This window comes from Cavia porcellus, unplaced genomic scaffold, assembly GCF_034190915.1.
Source record: "Cavia porcellus strain 051 isolate PalLab524CR breed Dunkin Hartley unplaced genomic scaffold, mCavPor4.1 scaffold_15, whole genome shotgun sequence".
In the NCBI taxonomy this organism is placed as follows: Eukaryota; Metazoa; Chordata; class Mammalia; order Rodentia; family Caviidae; genus Cavia; species Cavia porcellus.
Window position 1 is genome coordinate 59,886,813 of NW_026947498.1, and position 17,235 is coordinate 59,904,047.

A 17,235-nucleotide genomic window follows, 5' to 3' on the forward strand; every position below is an offset into this window, starting at 1 on the left:
TTCCCCTTCCTTAACTTTATGGTTATTTTTAAAAAGTAGCAAAGAAGAATTACTCAAGAGCAGTATTATTCTCTGTTTAGATGCAACAATTGCTACCATTTTGGTATTTTTGCTCTTTTCATAGGCTTATCTTTCTTGAAACTTTTGAAAGCACGTTGGCAGACACGACATCCCTAACTATCTCAGTGCAAATTTGCTAACAACAACATTCACTAACACAACTACAAATTATCTACAAATGAATATCCAAGCATTTATGCATAGGCCATTAAATTATTCCATAACATTGATGCTAATATGCACATCATATTCAATCATCAGTTGTTCTATGGTTTCTTTTTTCCGGTACCGGGGATCAAACTCACGACCTCAAGCTTGCCAGGCAGATGCTTATGCCACTGAGCTAAATCCCCAGGTCTGTTCTATGTTTTTTACAGCTATTTTTTGAGAACCAAAGATTCACAATATTCAACTTTTTATGAGTAATTTCCATTATCTTCCCCACAGGAGCAAGATTTGACCACGAAGTTCATTTTGGAATAGGGCATGCATTGACTGCATGGTGGGCTCCGGAGTCTGAAGTTGGAGGATCATCCTGATCCCCAGTAAGGTTTCCTAAGGATCCAGGAGTTAGTGAAGGGCAGGGGCACTCAGATGCCGCCAGGGGGCGCAGCACGCCAAGGCAGGACCCTCGGTGGTACTCGGAGCGCGGAGGCGCTCAGCGGGGGAGCGGGGGTCGCGGCGGCGCGTGCGCAGTGGGGCCGCGGTGGAAGGCCCTTGGACTGGTTGCCAGGTAAGCGGCGGGGCAGGCGCGGGCACCCGAGCGGTGGCTTTACGGGGCCGTTTTCCTCTGAATGGTTGTTTGAACCTTGTCGGATCGGGGTGATTAGTTCTTCGGTTCCCTTTCTCCCGGTGCTCTATGGAGTCGTTTGGAAAGTTGTTACCAGGGAAACGGTTTCTCACGCGCCGCGAGCCTTGACCCGGGCGAGGGGTGACGCCTGCCCCGCGCAGGTGCTGGGCGCTGGGCCCGCTCCCTGAGGTCCTCGATGGGTCTGGTTCTGCTGTTGCAATTCTAACCTGGTATGGTGTTGCATCCAATCTCATTCCCTTCCCTCCACCGCGAGCCCGTGACAAATGGACCCAGGTGGTTTAAATCCCTGTGCTGCCAACCACATTTTGAATTTCGACTAAGTTTTGCCTTTCATTTACTACTTTGTTTGATAAAATGGAAAAACTTGCTGCTAATCTGCAGGGTGAGTGAGTCTTTCGTTGCAGGGCTGCCAGTCTCTTACTGTCTTCATTATGTTTACATTGGTTGTGTGAACGTATTTTACTTTTTGAAAACTGTAATCAGTACTATACTTTGTAAGTGGTATTGGTTTACCGAAGGGGAGAGGCATTCAAATAATTGTTAAAGCATACTAGTGACAAATGTATTATTTTAACTGATTCTCAGAATATTGCTCTGAAATAGGCAAGATAGATATTCATCAACACAGTCAGTCATTTATTTGTGTCCTTGACACGAATTGTTCAGTGTAAGATGGGAACAACAAAGATAGGACCCTGTTCTTGGTGACCTGTCGTGTGATTAGAGAAAATCATTACCTTAATTATAGTTGATGAGATAGGTATTAGAGTGATTCAATGACTTTTCCAAGGACCACACAGCTAATATGTGTTGTAGCTGTCCAAAAGTCCAGATTTGACCCCACCCAGGATCTGATGGTGCCAAACACACACCACAGAATATGAAGTGGTCACTTACATAATTGAGCTCTCTAGGGAGAGTCAGGATGGCCTCTGAGGAGCAAGGAGAGGACACAGGCTTTTGCTGTTTGTATTGTGATGAGGGAATGGGGCCTGGGTGAGTATTGGTGTGTCTGGACCAGGGTTGCTTGGCATGAGTGCCCGACCCACATCACAGAAAACAGTGCCCACACTTTCTTACCAGCTTGCCCAGAAGAGGAAGAGGGAGGGATGAAATTTAAAAGTTGTCTGCAGGCAAAAGTTAAAAATGGAATCAGTTTTCTTATTACAGTTCACTGATAGATAATTGAAATGTACCACTTTTAATTTAATTTAATTTAATTTAATTTAAATCTGTTCAAGAAAACCATTTGTGACTCTCTGAGGCCTTCAGCCTAAACTAGTAAGATGGAAGTTCCATTGAAAACACTGTTCAAGAGCTGAAATTGTATTTTGACAAATGAATGCATTTTTATTACTGTTGGTAATATGTGGAACTCTAAAGAGATTTAAGGGGTGTTTTGGTGCGGCCTTGTATTATGCCTTTGGTATGTACAGACACATAATAGTCTGAGTATCTTTGAAACAAGGGTATGTGAGAATTCTTTACCCTGAAGGAAGCAAATCTCAGGCAGTGTTTTAAAAATTGGTAAAAGTATATGAATGGAGGCCAGAACATTTAGTGTTAAGATGATTCCTGAAGTTCAGCCAGATGCTGACACTTAGGTCCTGTCCTTTATGAGGGATATCCAGGTTAGGGAATGAAAAGCATCACACATGTAATGGTTATGCCTGATGCTGTCCAGGAATATTCTCCCATTGCTGTTCACTCAGGTGAACCCAAGTTGCTTCTCAGGTAGACAAAGGTTCAGGAGGGAGATGACCTCTTTGAGAACCACAGCATCTGCCGAGGTGATGAGAACAGGGGAAGCCCTATCCTCTTGTGACAGATGTCCAGAAGACCCAGATTTGCCTCAGTTAAAAATCTTGCCGTAAAATTTACAACTGATGGCAGAGCTGTTGAGGTCCTCTGTAAATACGTAAATGTATATGATTTCGTCTGGAGGTGAAGGCATACTCTGGCCAAAGGGCTGTTGAAAGAGGCAAGGAACAGAATATATTAGCCTAATCTATAAAATAACAAAAGAGTTATGACTTCTGATTAGATAGTCAGTGACTCTGCTAGTGTTGGATATAGAGACCTTTAATGGCTCCTGTTGCATTAAAGGCTCAGAAACCAACCGTGAGGCACCACTCAGTGTTTATGAGTCTAGCTGTTAAACTGAAAAGCAGGAGAAAGAACCCCTCTTTTGCTAGTTAGGTCTTAGGTTCAGTCTTTGGAGGCTGTGTTTTATTTTACATTGTGCCATGTTATTTTAGTTGGGTTTGGGGATGGCGTTTCAGGGGAGTAGGATCTCACTTTCTTAGAAGGCAGTTTGTAGGGTCTGGGATGTAGCTCAGCGGCACAGTGCCTGCCTGGCGAGCACAAGGTCCTGAGTTTGATCCCTGATACAAAAACAAACAAACAAACAAACAGACTCCAATTTGTACTTGCCAGGCAGGCACTTATGCCACTGAGCTAGATCCCCATCCCCACACAAAACCCAATTTGTAAATTCTGACACTTTAAATTGGTTATTCATTGGTTCAGGGTGCCCATGGCTATTCTGGGTACTTTAGGGCAATATAGATTATGTTCATGGAGAATTTAGGCAAGGCAAAAGTTTCAATGATTCAGATGCGCCTTATGAATTTTATTATTATTTTTTATTTTTCATGTTTGAGACAAGGTCTCTGTATGGAGTTCAAACTGGCCTTGAAGGAACCAACTCGCCTCCCTGGTAAGCGATGGTGGCTCGAGTGAGCGGCAGGCAATCCAGGGATAGAACCAGCAGGCCAGCGTCTCCCAAGATCTGCTCCGTGTTGGAACTTAGGGTGCTGGGCAATGCTGTGCATTCAACACCAGCCTAGGCTACAAATTAGCTCAAGGCCAGCCTGAACTGTATAATGAGACCCTGTCTCAAAAAGATTTTAAAAAATACAGCAACTATGGTTGATTTCCTGTTGTCTTGTTTTTGGAATCTAACATTGTTCCCATTGTTTTGTTTTGTTTCGTTTCATTGTTTTGTTTATTCTTAAAAAAAAAAAACAACACTATGTAGCCCAAGCTTGCCTCAAAGTGTCAATGATCCTCTTGTCTTAGCCTCCTGGGTACTGGAATTACAAGCGTGTGCCACCACATCCTACTAACTTTTGTTATTTTCTGTGAAATAACTCCCCTAACATTATATGTAGAACAACTGTAATTTGAGTTCCAATATTTAGCCATGAAAATTTGTCAATTTATGCATTTTAAAAGATGCTGAAATTAATTCAGAACCTTTGTTGTAGAGGCACAAAAGTCAATTTTGTCTCGTGTAAATTATTTTAATAAATATTCCAACCAGGTCCAGTTATGGACTTCTATTTTGTTTGTTTGTTTCCTCCTTCTGTATCCTGATTTGTTTTTTTCTTTTTCCTCTTTTGGGAGTTTTTTTATTTATTTGTTTTTTGTCTTTTTCTTTTTTATCGGTACCAGGGATCGAACTCACGACCGCCTGCTTACAAGGCAGGTGCTTATGCCGCTGAGCTAAATCCCCTGAATGTACGTGGTGTGAAGGAGATCCTTTTACCCCATTGTATTTACAACATTCTTCCCCAGAAGAGTCTTAACACTGTCACCAGAGCTAGAAGCTTCCCCACCCGTATGGTTTCTTCAGAGGTTTAAGAAGCCTGAGCTCAGGTTGGATCGCCTTAATCCTTTGCTGCACTGCAGGTGCCATGTGTGCTCTTCCCTGTATCCCTGAGGGCCAGGGTCCTGGTCACAACAGAGGCAAAGGTGGCAGCAGAGACATTTAGGGATTCTGGTGAGCCATGTGCTCTGGTAATGTGTTTCCTGCCCTCTTTTCTCTTTTAATTCCTTAACAATAGCTCTTTCTATAAGAAGCCATCCGCATATCTAGCATGAAGTCTAGTCATTGCCCTGAGCAGTGTGTAGATTGGCAGCCAGTGCCTAGTTGGAACATATCCCCTCATTTTAGCTCCATGATTTGTATAATCAGACCTTATTTGCTGATTTCTCTGTTGATGGAAGTAGTATTACAAACATCCTTGACTGCATGTGTATATTAATTTGCTGGATTGAAGCATATGCCTACTTTAGAACCTACTGGGCGTTGTAGATTGTTTTGCAAAGTGATTGTACCAACTGACGCTCCTGCCATATTGTATTTTTATTAGGTGAGCTTTTGTGGGCTAAGAATTTTGTTTCATGTTTGTATCTCTAAGGTCAACTAAACTCCTTAATAGGTAGGTAACGATAATTGGCAGATACTTATCACAGGTATGGATAATGAATTATAGGGAAAAAAGCATTAATTTTTATCTTCCATAAGTTTAAGCATTTTCCTTTAAAAACTATACTTTTTAAGTATTCTTTTGTTCTTAAAATTGGCACTTTTTAATAAATAGTTTAAATTGTTTGATCCTTGCTGCCAGGTAGTAAATGAAAGAAATTCGAGCCTTGTCACTGAGTTACAGGAGACAGGAAAACCCTAGGCCAGCTGCAGATGAGAGTCATACGGTGTCAGCTAAAAAATGGACCACATTTATATAACTGGAGTGGTACTGGAGCTTCTGGGTAATATTTTTTTCTGTTTTACTTTTCTGTCTTCATTTTAATCTTGAACATTTAATTCTAATACAGCTCAGATGATACTTACGTATTTTCTTACTAGCTTCTAGGGTTTTAGATGTTTTGACGTTAGAGTCCTGGAGACATTTTTGATTATGCTCTCCTTTGACCACTAGAATGCACTGTTGTCTGGTTGGATGGAGGGGAATTAACTGTTTCAGTTTCCTTGTGGGAAAACATGGATTGCAGAGCCAGATTCCACTTCCAGATGTTTTTTTTTTTAACTATATTGGCAAGAAACTAACTTTACGTAAACCATATTTCTAAGTATCACTAAGAAACCAACTATTTTATGTAATGTTTACGTAAAGCATTAGTTCCGATATCTAAAAGGAGGGGTTTTAGATTCTGTTGCAGTGTGCTTACTTGGTTGCATACTCTGGATACATCTCAGGTTCCCCACTGAAATGAGACGGCTGCTTGTTAGTGAAGTGCACTGAGATCTGAGTGTCTCTTTACAAGAACATTCGGTTACTGTATGAATGTTAACCTTTATATAGTATTGAAAGACTCATCCAAAACCTAGTAGTTACTAGGAGAATTATAAGCCATTTGATAGGAATTAACATACAACTGTAAATGAAATTTATACAGGGTCATACAGTATATATAGTTTTAATATTAACTCGCCAGAAAGCTGATCCCTTGAGAATTAGATCCCTTGCTAGTAGATTTCCTTATAATCTTAGACTAAAATACATAATTTTAACAGGCTGTAAGGATTAGTGATACCATCATTCTCTCATAATTACAATTCAGTTCATGGGGATGTTATTGAATTTTCTTTTTTTAAACATGGTTTTGCTGTGTTGCTGAAGCTGGCCTTGAACCTGCAGTCCTCTTGTCTCAGCCTCCCAGAAGGCTGGGACTATAGGCCTGTATCACTGTATCCAGTTGTAATGTTATAGAATCTTACTACAGCTAATAAGTTCTGATTTTCTAGTAAGAAACTTAAAATTATAAGGTTTTTTTAAAAAATATTTAAGAAATTTGCCAAAATAACAGCACATTCTAAAAATCATGTTCTTTATATGGGTTACATTATTTTTAGTCATGTTTTAAAAAAACTTATGACTATTGTAGTACATGATTATACTGCATTTTGATATTTATTTAATTCTTACTTATTTTTTAATCTTTTGAGACAGGGTCTCGCTTTGTATTCCAGGATGGCCTTGAACTCACTATGTAGTCAAGGCCAACCTTGAACTCATGGTAACCCTCTTGCCTCAGCCTCCTGAGTTCTAGGATTACAGGCATATACTACCACATACAGCTGCTTTGTGATTTTTATATCTTATCTTATGAATGGGAGTCCATAGCTTCAAAGACTCAGTAGTCTATGTTTTGGCAAATGCAAAGGAAGAAAAAAGGGTAACTCAAGAAAAGGAATAAAGCAAGAGAATGAGAGAATTTAAAAATGGGAGAAAGAGAAAAGATACGTATTCTAGATCCTTGCTATTCAAAGTACAGCATGGGGAGCAAGCAGACGACGTCTGATTAGAAGTAGAAACTCTCGGGCACAACTTCAGACCTACGGGATCAGAATGTTCATTTTTCATAAGATTCCAGCTCATGGGCGTGTACAGTAAAGAATCTCTGGTGTAGAGTTCAGATGTCTTCTCTGGAACATTTTAAGTTCCTGAGATGATTGCAGATCCTTTATTGTAAGGAATTTTTGTATGAATGTGCACAGAATAGGCTTAAAAACAAATACAGTCTCTCAGAAATTTTTGGACTTTTCCACTAGGCACTCACCCAGAAACCCAAACTATCAAGAACTCAGAAGCAAACAAACACGAAGGAGAGCCTGCGTAGATAAATCAGAGTTCAGGTTAGCGTAACTAATAATAGAGTTCCTCAAAACTTTGTTCAGAATGTGATTTATTTTTGCCATATATTTTTTAATAAAGTTAAGTAAGTTGAATGGAGATAAGGAATGTGTATAGCAGCAAGAAATGATAGCAAAAGCTCTAGAAGTATAGCAATGTGGGCTTTTTTTCCCCCAGAATTGCACATTGACTCCTGGTCTCACGCATGCTAGGCAAACACTCTACTTTTTTTTTTTTTAAGTTATTTTATGACAGTCTTGCTAAATTGCCCACAGTGGCCTTGAACTTTAGATCCTTTTGCCTCAGCCTCTAGAGTAGCTGAGATTACAGCCATGGAAAATGGCTCGCCCTGGGCATCTTAAAGTGCACTGTGCATAATTATATGTTATGTGACTGGTGGTATAGCAGGTCAGACGCGCAGCCTGACCATAGTACACTTTAAGACTTACGGCATCAGTGGGTGTTAGGAATGCCCCGCTCCACTGATTGTGTGAGTCACCATTAAGCAAACATGCTTATGTGACGCATGCCTGCACTATAACTGATAAGAAGGCTGGGAGGTAAATAATGAATCTTTTCTCTCTTTCTCTTTTGTCTTTTTTGAGACAAGGTCTCACTATGCAGTTCAGGTTGGTCTCCACCAAGTTGCTATTTTTTTTCATTCTTCTGGCAATAAAGTAGGAAATGAATAAATACAGTAAGATGGCAGAATATACTGAAGAGTTCCCTATTAACAAAAGAAAACTAGTAACATAACAAATGCTGTATTCATAAGGCACGTGATCTGGTATTTAAACAGAGATTAAGAGTGTCAGAGACATTTCACTGGACCATGCAAGGAACCTGGTGGTATAAGGCTATTTTGGGGCGGGGAGGGGGGAGTGTAAATATCTGTGATTTTAAAAAATTTTTATTTTGGTTGTTTGTTTTATTTTTGGGTACTGGGGATTGAACCTGGGACTTTCACCAAGTTGCTAATTGCCCAGGCTGGGTTCAAACTTTTGATTCTCTTGCCTCAGACCCTCAGAGTGCTGGGCTTACGGCTGTGTGCCACTATATCTGGCTAGTCCATGTTTTTAACCAGATTTGAACAGAAGAATGGTCACTTAACCCAGGCAGAAATAGAGTGTCTGCTTTCATATGTCACATAACTATCAAAATTCCTCTCCACAAGGCATTTTACTTGCTGGTTATGCTTGCTATAGGCTGTGACAACCCTTTCTGTGTTTATTTCTCCAGCGCCTGAGAGGTACATTTCCCCAAGTGCTGCTTCATCTCTTCTGACGAGCCTACATTTTTGGGCACTGCCTTTTGGTTGCACACAGTTACTATGGAGCAGGGCTGGCAACTGCAACAGTCTTCAGGGAAAAGGGCTGGCCCAGAGGAACTGCCTGCTCTACTAAAGCTACAGTGCATCTTTAGGAAGGTTTCTACCAAAAGGCAGAGGTTTTCCTAAGTTGAATACTTCTGATTTTGTCATTTAAACAGTTAAGCTCCAAACTCTGGAAAACTCGCTGGTGTAGAACACCTCATTGTCTGGTCATAGTCTGGCTAAATGCATTGTTTCACAGTTGAGCATTTAGCAGTTGGTGTGATGCAGCTGAACGCATTGGAGATTAGAAATAAAATACCTGAATGGTGCTGCTCTGACCCTAGATATTTTATTGTCCCAGGATCTTTAGTGTTGTATAAACTGTCTTACCTTAGTTTTGTCACTTATAAATTAGAGCTTGGGTCACAGTATGACAGCACTAGTGTGTCTTTTGTTTGTGTTGTTTTTGGTACTGGCAATCAAACTCAGGACCTTGTGCTTGCCAGACAGTGGCTTTGCTATATCAAAGCTATATCATGAGCTACAGCATGGCGCCACACTTGTGTCTTGAGTCTGTCAAAATCACGTGCTGTTTAACCTAGTGAGTGTCTTTCTGATTGTATGACTCTAGGGAAGTACAAGTAAATGTTCACAGTTGCTGATAGTGAGAGAAACAGCCTCACATTTCTTATTTCAATGTCTCCTATATAGAGTTAGGAATCTTATCTGTTATTTTTATTTTTATTAGGAGCTAAACTATTTAATACTAGACTGTGATAAATTTTATTGTTAACTTTTAAACTCTTGAAAAACAATAAAAATATGTGAATTGAATAAATGAAGCTGAAGATTGTTAACTACAAATCAGTGCTTATGCTTTTGCTCTTTAACTGTTAGTAAACATATTAACAAAAGGAAAAAAGCCTGAAGCAGAATATTTGCTTCCTGACTAAAATAATGACCTATTCCATGAGTAGTAAGATCCCAGAGGAAAAGCACACAGATCTGTGACAGATACATTTATTTAGTGCAGCTTCTCTTAGTGATACTGAGTTAGCAGCTATTGGGAATAGAAAAAAGCCTTTGAGAATTTCAGTTGTGTGTAGTTATAAGATGACATACTTACTGAATATTTTGATAGAAGTAATAGTCCTTTGGATAAAGTATTTATTATTAAACATCCTTTTGTACTTTGGTATTTCATTACGCTTCCTTTTAAAAATACTTGTCATGTATATGCTTATTTCCTTAGTAGCTGATTGGTTGGTAATGGGTTTTTTAAAGATGGAAAAATTTATAGGTTTCCGAATTGTTTGACTAAAGTTAAATTTGTTTTAGAAATTTTTTAAATTGTGTATTTGAACATCTTGACAAGTACATATAGAATAAAGTTAATATGCCACTCAGCTCACTCATCATTGTTTTAGGGAAGAAAAAAAGATGGAGAAGGAGAATTTTAAAGCAGGTTAAAATTCATATTAATTATGTTTTTATTTTCATTTAAATATTTTAAGAATAAGAAAACTAAATTTTTGAACCATTATCTATATATAAATAACAATTAATATGCTTAAACCCAATGGAAAATATTTAGATTAGCTTCTATATCAAAATGAAGCTGTAAAAATTATGTAAGAAATCAGAACTCTTGATTTTGTACTTTATCATTGATAGATTTATAGGATGATTATAGTCACGTTATTCATAGATAAGTTTTTTTACATATAAGTGGAAGACAGACTTGCCTCAAACCTGATTTATAGGTTATTTACAGCACTAATTAATGTTGTACTATTAAGTTTTTTAAAAAGCCCAGGAGTATTAATTAGTGTGTTTGAAATATACATCAGTGACTTTTGGGAAGCGTTTTCCCATGATTATGTTCTTTTCTATATGATTGTATTGGAGTTTATTAAAGTTTATAAGGATTGTCTTAGATTTTTACTTTAATACTTGGTTTTTAAAAACTAAAGTAATTTTTCAACTGTATGTTGAAATTAAGAAAACATTTAAAAGTCTTAGGTATAGCTATTTGATACTGCTTGATAAACTTGGATATCTTTTAACCTTTTTAGATTAATTGTAAAGGAATAAGAAGTGACACATCTGCAGGAGGAGGAGGCTCTTTAACTGAAATGCTCTTCTGTTAAAAGCATCTACTTTTGTCTGGAATCACAAAATAGCAAGAGAAATACCTAAGCACTGAAAAAGAAGAGTGAATTGGTTTTATTAGAGTTGTAAGCAGTGAGCTAATGCTGAGGTGGCTCTGGGGAGTTTGCTGATGTTCCACTTTATTGGCCACACAGGAGATGCTGGTAGATAATGCCTAGGACTTACATGGATTGGAACTGATAATTCTTTAGGAGCTGTGGCTCTTGAGAGTTATACTGTCTGTGAAATGTTAACAAGACAATAATACCCACATATATCTGCATGTTAAAGACAAGCAAGCTTGTCTAAATATGGGCTTGGGATGCCGGGGGGAGTAGTGACTTTTTTTCTGAGAATACATAATACTTAATTTTTCTGAGAATACGAGCTTCCGAGAGAACATGGCAGACAGATAACAGCAGCTATGGAGGTTCTCTGAAAGACTCGGCTCAGAAGTCAGGAAGGGTGTGGAGTAAGGAGACATAAGCCGGTGGAGATATGCTCTGCTGACTCAGGAACGAACTGGGCTGAGAGAAACCAACTTGGAATGCAGTCCTGGTGCTAAAGCAGGAACAGAAAAGCCTCAGTGTGGAGGCTGGAGCCCGCACCATTGGAAGCCGCGATTTGGGTTTCCCGCCGCGTGGCAGCTGCCTCTACGTCAGCTCGGCGAGGAGAGAGACACGCGGAAGCTCTGAGAACGGGGGTCTGCGAACGGAGTCGAAAACAGGATGGCAGGGAGGCGTGCACTGGCTTGTGGTGAGGTGAGTGAGAGAAACTGACACTCTACCACAGTTTGACTCCAGCGGAGGTCATTCTGGGCCCAGGCAATACTGCCGGAGCAGGGCGCGGTGGCGACTTCAGCCACACATCCCCCTCTCAGGCGGGATTGGTGAGGGGTGCCTAGCCTGCGTGACGCTGCTGGCGGACCCAGTAGGCTAGCCCAACCCAGATCCCAGAGCCTGACGGTGGCCGGGAGGGGCGGGCCCGCGTAGGCTGCCTGGTCCGTGACTCCCTGGTGTGCTGCGGTGGGCAGGAACGCCTAACCGGCGCAATTCGATCAAGCTGTGGCTGACAGGGAGGGAAGCTGAGCCCTCTATGTAAGCTTGCATATATAAAGAACAGAGAATATGGAAAGAGGCAGCAACAAGAAAGGCTCCTCGGCCCCCAATTCTGAGAAACAGGTAATAGCGGACACCGCACCAATAGACATAAAGTGCCATATAGAGAGCCTCATAGATCAGTTCAGGAATGAAGTTATCAATGACCTGAAGCTAGAAGTATGCAGAATAGTTAGAGAAATGCTAAGCACCACCCAAGAAAAAACAGATGGTGGAATGGAAGAACAGAAAAAGAGGGGAGAATTGTTTGATGCAGAAAACAGAGAAAGCATAGAATACGTGAAGCAGGTTCAAAGGGACTATCAAGAAACTAAGAAGTCTATCGAAAACTGGCACAACAGCTTGAAAGAAACTAAGGACAGACTATCTGAACTGGAGGGCAGATTTGTAATATGGGAGAATGAAATGAAAAACTTCTTAAAAATAACAAAGAAACAAACAGCAATAATACAAAGACAAGAAGATGATAAGAGGAGCCACAACTTAAGGATTAAGAACATAAAAGAAGAAGTAGGGACACAAACAAGTGAACTACAAAAGCTACTCACAGAAATAATCCAGGAGAATTTTCCTAATTTAGCAAAAGGTAAAGATACTCAGATGTATGAGGCATACAGGACCCCAGCTACCTACAACCCAAACAGAGCGACACCCAGGCATATAATATTCAAAATTCCAGAAATTCAATACAAGAACAGAATATTAAAAGCTGTCAGAGACAAGAAACAGACCACTTACAAGGGAACACCCATCAGAATTACAGCAGATTTCTCTGCACAAACCATCAAATCACGAAGAGCATGGGGGGAAATAATTCAAGCTTTGAAAGATAATAATCTCCAGCCAAGATTGAGATATCCTGCACAACTGTCCCTGGAAATTGATGGAAAAACAAGGTGCTTCCAGGATAAAGAGGAACTGGGGGAATTTGCAACCACCAATTCAACTCTACAGAGAGTATTGCAGGATATTCTAAAAAAAGAAAAATACAAAGAATCCAGAAATAGTGGCGGGGAGGCCACAATGAATGGAGCAGAGAACAAAATGAAGAAGACAAACTGCCTGCTACTGACAAAAAAAGAGCTCAACAGAAATGAGGCAGAGAAGATTGGATGATAGGAACAGCTATTTTGGAGAAAATGACACCTTAATAGGTAATACTGATCGAGTATCATCTTGTTTTGAAGTCTCATCAAGCTTTTGTTCTTCTGTCTCCATTGGTCTAAGTAGGTTGTATCTTGTTGGATTTTATTATGTACGATAGTATAAGCAAAAACCTTTTAAAGACAAGGAGATTATACAGAAACCATTGTTCATTTTCTGTTAGTCGATTCTAGATACTCTGTAATGCTGTCATTCTCTTAAATGGTTTTACATTGTTTTGATATATTTAATGCTACAGTATACGAAGTTGTACTCAAGGATTTCAAGGAAAGAGACAATATGGTAACTACTATTATGTCAGGATTATCTGGTGGTGAAACACTATTCTGCTTAAATGGTTATGTTTTGATCTGCGCTGTTTTGCTGTTATGCCCTCTTTTATCTCAATCTCCACTCCATTATTTACTTTTTAATTTTTATCCTTTTAATTAAGGGAAAAATAAATAAAAATAGCAGGATATATTATAGTAACCCACTTTGACTTTCCATTGTCTCGATTTAAAGCCCTGTATTACTCTCACCATCTTGTTTTTGACTGATGTTCCCCTATTCTGTTTTGCTGGATAGTATCAGGTTCGAAAGTTTAGGCAACAGCTGTGAAGATAATGAGATTCATTAAGATGCCCATTCTCGTTGACCTTTATCTACTTTTGAAGACCTACAATGTCTCCAATGTTTTGGTTTTGTCGGTTTTGTTCTTTACTGTTTTGTTCAATTTTATTATAACTAATGATATAGGCAATTCTATTAGAGATAGCGGGAGGCATTATGGTAACCATTGTTGATCACCTTGTATTATGTTTTTACATTATCTATTATGTCCACCCTTTTGATTTGACCGACTCTGTTCTTGTTATGTCACATTTGGTTTTACTCTCTTCCAAAAAAGTAATAAGAACCGTGGGAGCAATGAAACCCAAAATGTGTAATAGTCATTGTACAAAAGAGAGGAAAAGAAAGTGCTCTAAACTATATAACTGCATGTATATTTAAGTGTATAAGATAGAAAATGATATCACAGAGTTTTATTAGATCATTGAACAGAACTGTTTGCAGTATCATTGTTGGAATGTCCACTTTACAAGCTTTAATTTTGTGACTTGAACAATTATTTCTAAGATGACAATATGTAATCCATTAACTAGTGATTTCCTACTGTTTATTTTTTTTCTGTAAACCTGTATAACTTGTACCCTTTCTCTGCTTTTTTTTCCTCCTTAAATAAAATTAAAAAAATTTTTCTGAGCGTACATACATACATAATTTACATAGTTCATTGTTCATCAAGTTTTGGGGTTTGAGTGAGCAGAAAGAAATTCAATAGCATATTAGAACCTGTAGAACTTTGGATAATAAAGCTATTAAGTAAAAATATAAATCATATGTAATTAAAGAGAACAGAATTAAAAATATGATTAATGGAGCCAGACATAGTGCCCATGCCTGTAATCCTCGCACTCTGGGAAGCTGAGGCAGGATGATTACAAATTAGAGCCCCACCTGGGCAATTTAGCAGCTTGTGAACCTGTCTCAAAATAACATATTTAAAAATGTCTTGGACTGTAGTTCAGAGTGAAGGCCTGACATTCAATTACTAGTACTGCCAAAAAACGGAAAAAACCCCAAACAACAATGACAACAGAAGAAAACAAATTCCCAAACAATGAGTGGATTTGAAAAGCAATCAAATACAGCTTCAACTTCTATAAATAAAAATTGATGGCAGATGGGATAATAATTAAAATGTGGAGTGAACATGGAAAATGATAGTTAAAGAGAAGTTAGTAAAATGAAAGATATATATTGGAAATTATTGAGATTGTATCACTGAGAAGGACAAAAAGTGTGAAACAGCACAATATAGAAATGTAGTTTCTTCTATTTGTTTATCTTGTATCCTGCAACCTTGCTGAAATCACTTATTGGTTCTAGTTTTTTTTTAATTGCTTGGAAAAGTAGCAGTGATGCTGTATGTAAACAGGAATGTTTTTCTTTTTCTTCTGATCTGTGTGCCTTTTTGTTGTTCCAAGACTGGGTCTTGATATGTTGTCCAGTCTGGCCTTGAACTTGTGACTTTCCCACCTTGACCTCCTCAGTAGCTGGGATTATATATGTGCACCCCACTATGCACAGCATATGCCTCACCTAACTTTTTTCCCCCCCTAATGTACTGGCAAGAACTTCCAGCAGCATTGGAAATAAACACTCTGGGCTATTTCCTTAACTTTTGGTAGAATAAGTCCTTCATGATTAAGATGTGTGTGTGTGTGTGTGTGTGTGTGTGTGTGTGTGTGTACTGGGGATTTGAACTCGTGACCTTGTGCTTGCCAGGCAGGTGCTGTGCTGCTGAGCTATATCCCTGGCCCCATTAAGATGTTTTTAAACTGCAGGTAATTTGTAGATGTTTTTTATCAAGTTGAGGAAGTTCCCTACATTCTGTTTTGCTGGTAGTTTATTTTAAAATACAAATGGACATTGAATTCTGTCAAATATTACTTCTGTATCAAATATTATCATGTAATTTTTTTAGCATGTTAATATTATGAGTTATATTGATTTTTGATTATTGACCTGGCTTGGTATTCCTAGAATAAAATCTAAATGTTCGTGCTGTATAATTCTTTTTGTATATTGGTAAGTTACTGATAGGATTTTTGGCACAGTAAAAGAATATAAAGTAACAATGGCCTTTATTCTAGGAATGCAGAGAGAAACTCCATGACCACCGGGGCCTGGCTTTTTCTGCTGGAAACGTGATGTGGGGGGCACACATATAGTTTTCGACTGGGGTGGTGCTTAAAGGTGGCATTGCTGATATGCGAGTAGCTGATTGGGACTCTTTTTGGGCCACAGGTAAGTTGCATAGGGGCAGGGAAAGTGACCTCAAGGTAAACATCCCTTGGCCCCGCCTCCCACTGCCCTAATGTCCTATCTAGGGCAAAATCCTTTCATTCCCATCTTTTTATTGTTAGGAAAAGGGCGAAGTCTCGCTTTTACTACTTCCTGCTGAAAGGGGGGGGTGTCATATTGGGGTTTAGGAAGGTTGATGGGATGATGGTTCATGTCCATGCAGAAGCTGGTGACAGGTGTTCTAGCCAGTACAACTTTATCACTGGTGAATGCCCACATGTTAGACTGGAGACATAAAGAGACAAGGTGCTATGAGGAGGCAGGTCACTATCATATCTAAGGACCCAGGTGAGGTAGAAGGAAAGGTGCCTTTGATTTAGATGTCATTTTATCAGGACCACAGTGAGGTAGAATCATTACCACAGTGAGGTAGAATTCTGAAAAATAAGTGTGGGTTAGGAGGAGTGAGGTTATGAGAGGTGATTATTCTAGGAGTGAAGTTATAAGAAGTGATTATTCCCCCCTGTGAAAGGGTAAAAGTTAAAGAGTATAGTAGCAAAATCTTTTCTGTTACATTTGTTAATATCTTAAGGATTTTTTTCAGCTATTTTCATGGGGAATATTTTCAGTAATTTTCTTTTTTTTGTTAGTATTTTTATCTAGTTTCGATGTAAGGGTAATAATACTTGCCTTGTAAAGTGAATTTTGAGATATGTTCCTTCCTATTCTGTATTTTGGAAAAGATTGTGTAAAACTAGAGTTTATTTTTAAATGTTTTATAGAATTCTCCAATGAAACATCTAGCCCTGGAGATATCTTTCTTTGAAAATTTTAATTTGTGAATCAATTTATTGTGGGTCTGTTTAAATTAACTACTGTATTTCATGTTGAATGAGTTCTGGTAGTTTGTATTTTTTGAAGTATCAGTCCATTTCTTCTAAATTGTCATATGTATATGGATATAGTATTTCCTTTTTAAAAAAATTTTATTTAAGGAGAAAAAAAGAAAAAACAGAAAAAGGGTACAAGTTATACAGAATTTCAGAAAAAATAAACAGTAGGAAATCACTAGTTAATAGATTACATATTGTCATCTTAGAAATAGTTGTTCAAGTTACAAAATTAAAGCATATAGACTAGATATTCAAACAGTGAGACTGCAAACAGTTCTGTTCAGTGATCCAATAAAACTCAGTAATATGGTTACCTATCTTATACACTTAATTATACATGCAGTTATGTCCTTTAGAGCACTTTCTTTTCCTCTCTTTTGTACAATGACATTTACACATTTTGGGTTTTATTGTTCCCACTGTTCTTATTACT

General features: G+C 38.6%; 1 protein-coding gene across 3 annotated transcripts in view; it reads left to right on the top strand.

The window, feature by feature from the left end:
- The first annotated feature begins 675 nt into the window (after positions 1-675).
- Gramd1c (GRAM domain containing 1C) overlaps positions 676-17,235 on the top strand; it is a 139,153-nt gene continuing 122,593 nt past the window's right edge. For 2 of the 3 annotated variants that reach the window (XM_063224996.1, XM_063224999.1), the window contains exons 1-2: positions 676-793; positions 15,759-15,912. The gene's annotated coding sequence lies outside the window, so the exon portion shown is untranslated. Of the gene's footprint in view, positions 794-10,694; positions 11,539-15,758; positions 15,913-17,235 lie in introns of those variants that run through there. The other variant, XM_063224997.1, reaches the window with a different exon arrangement.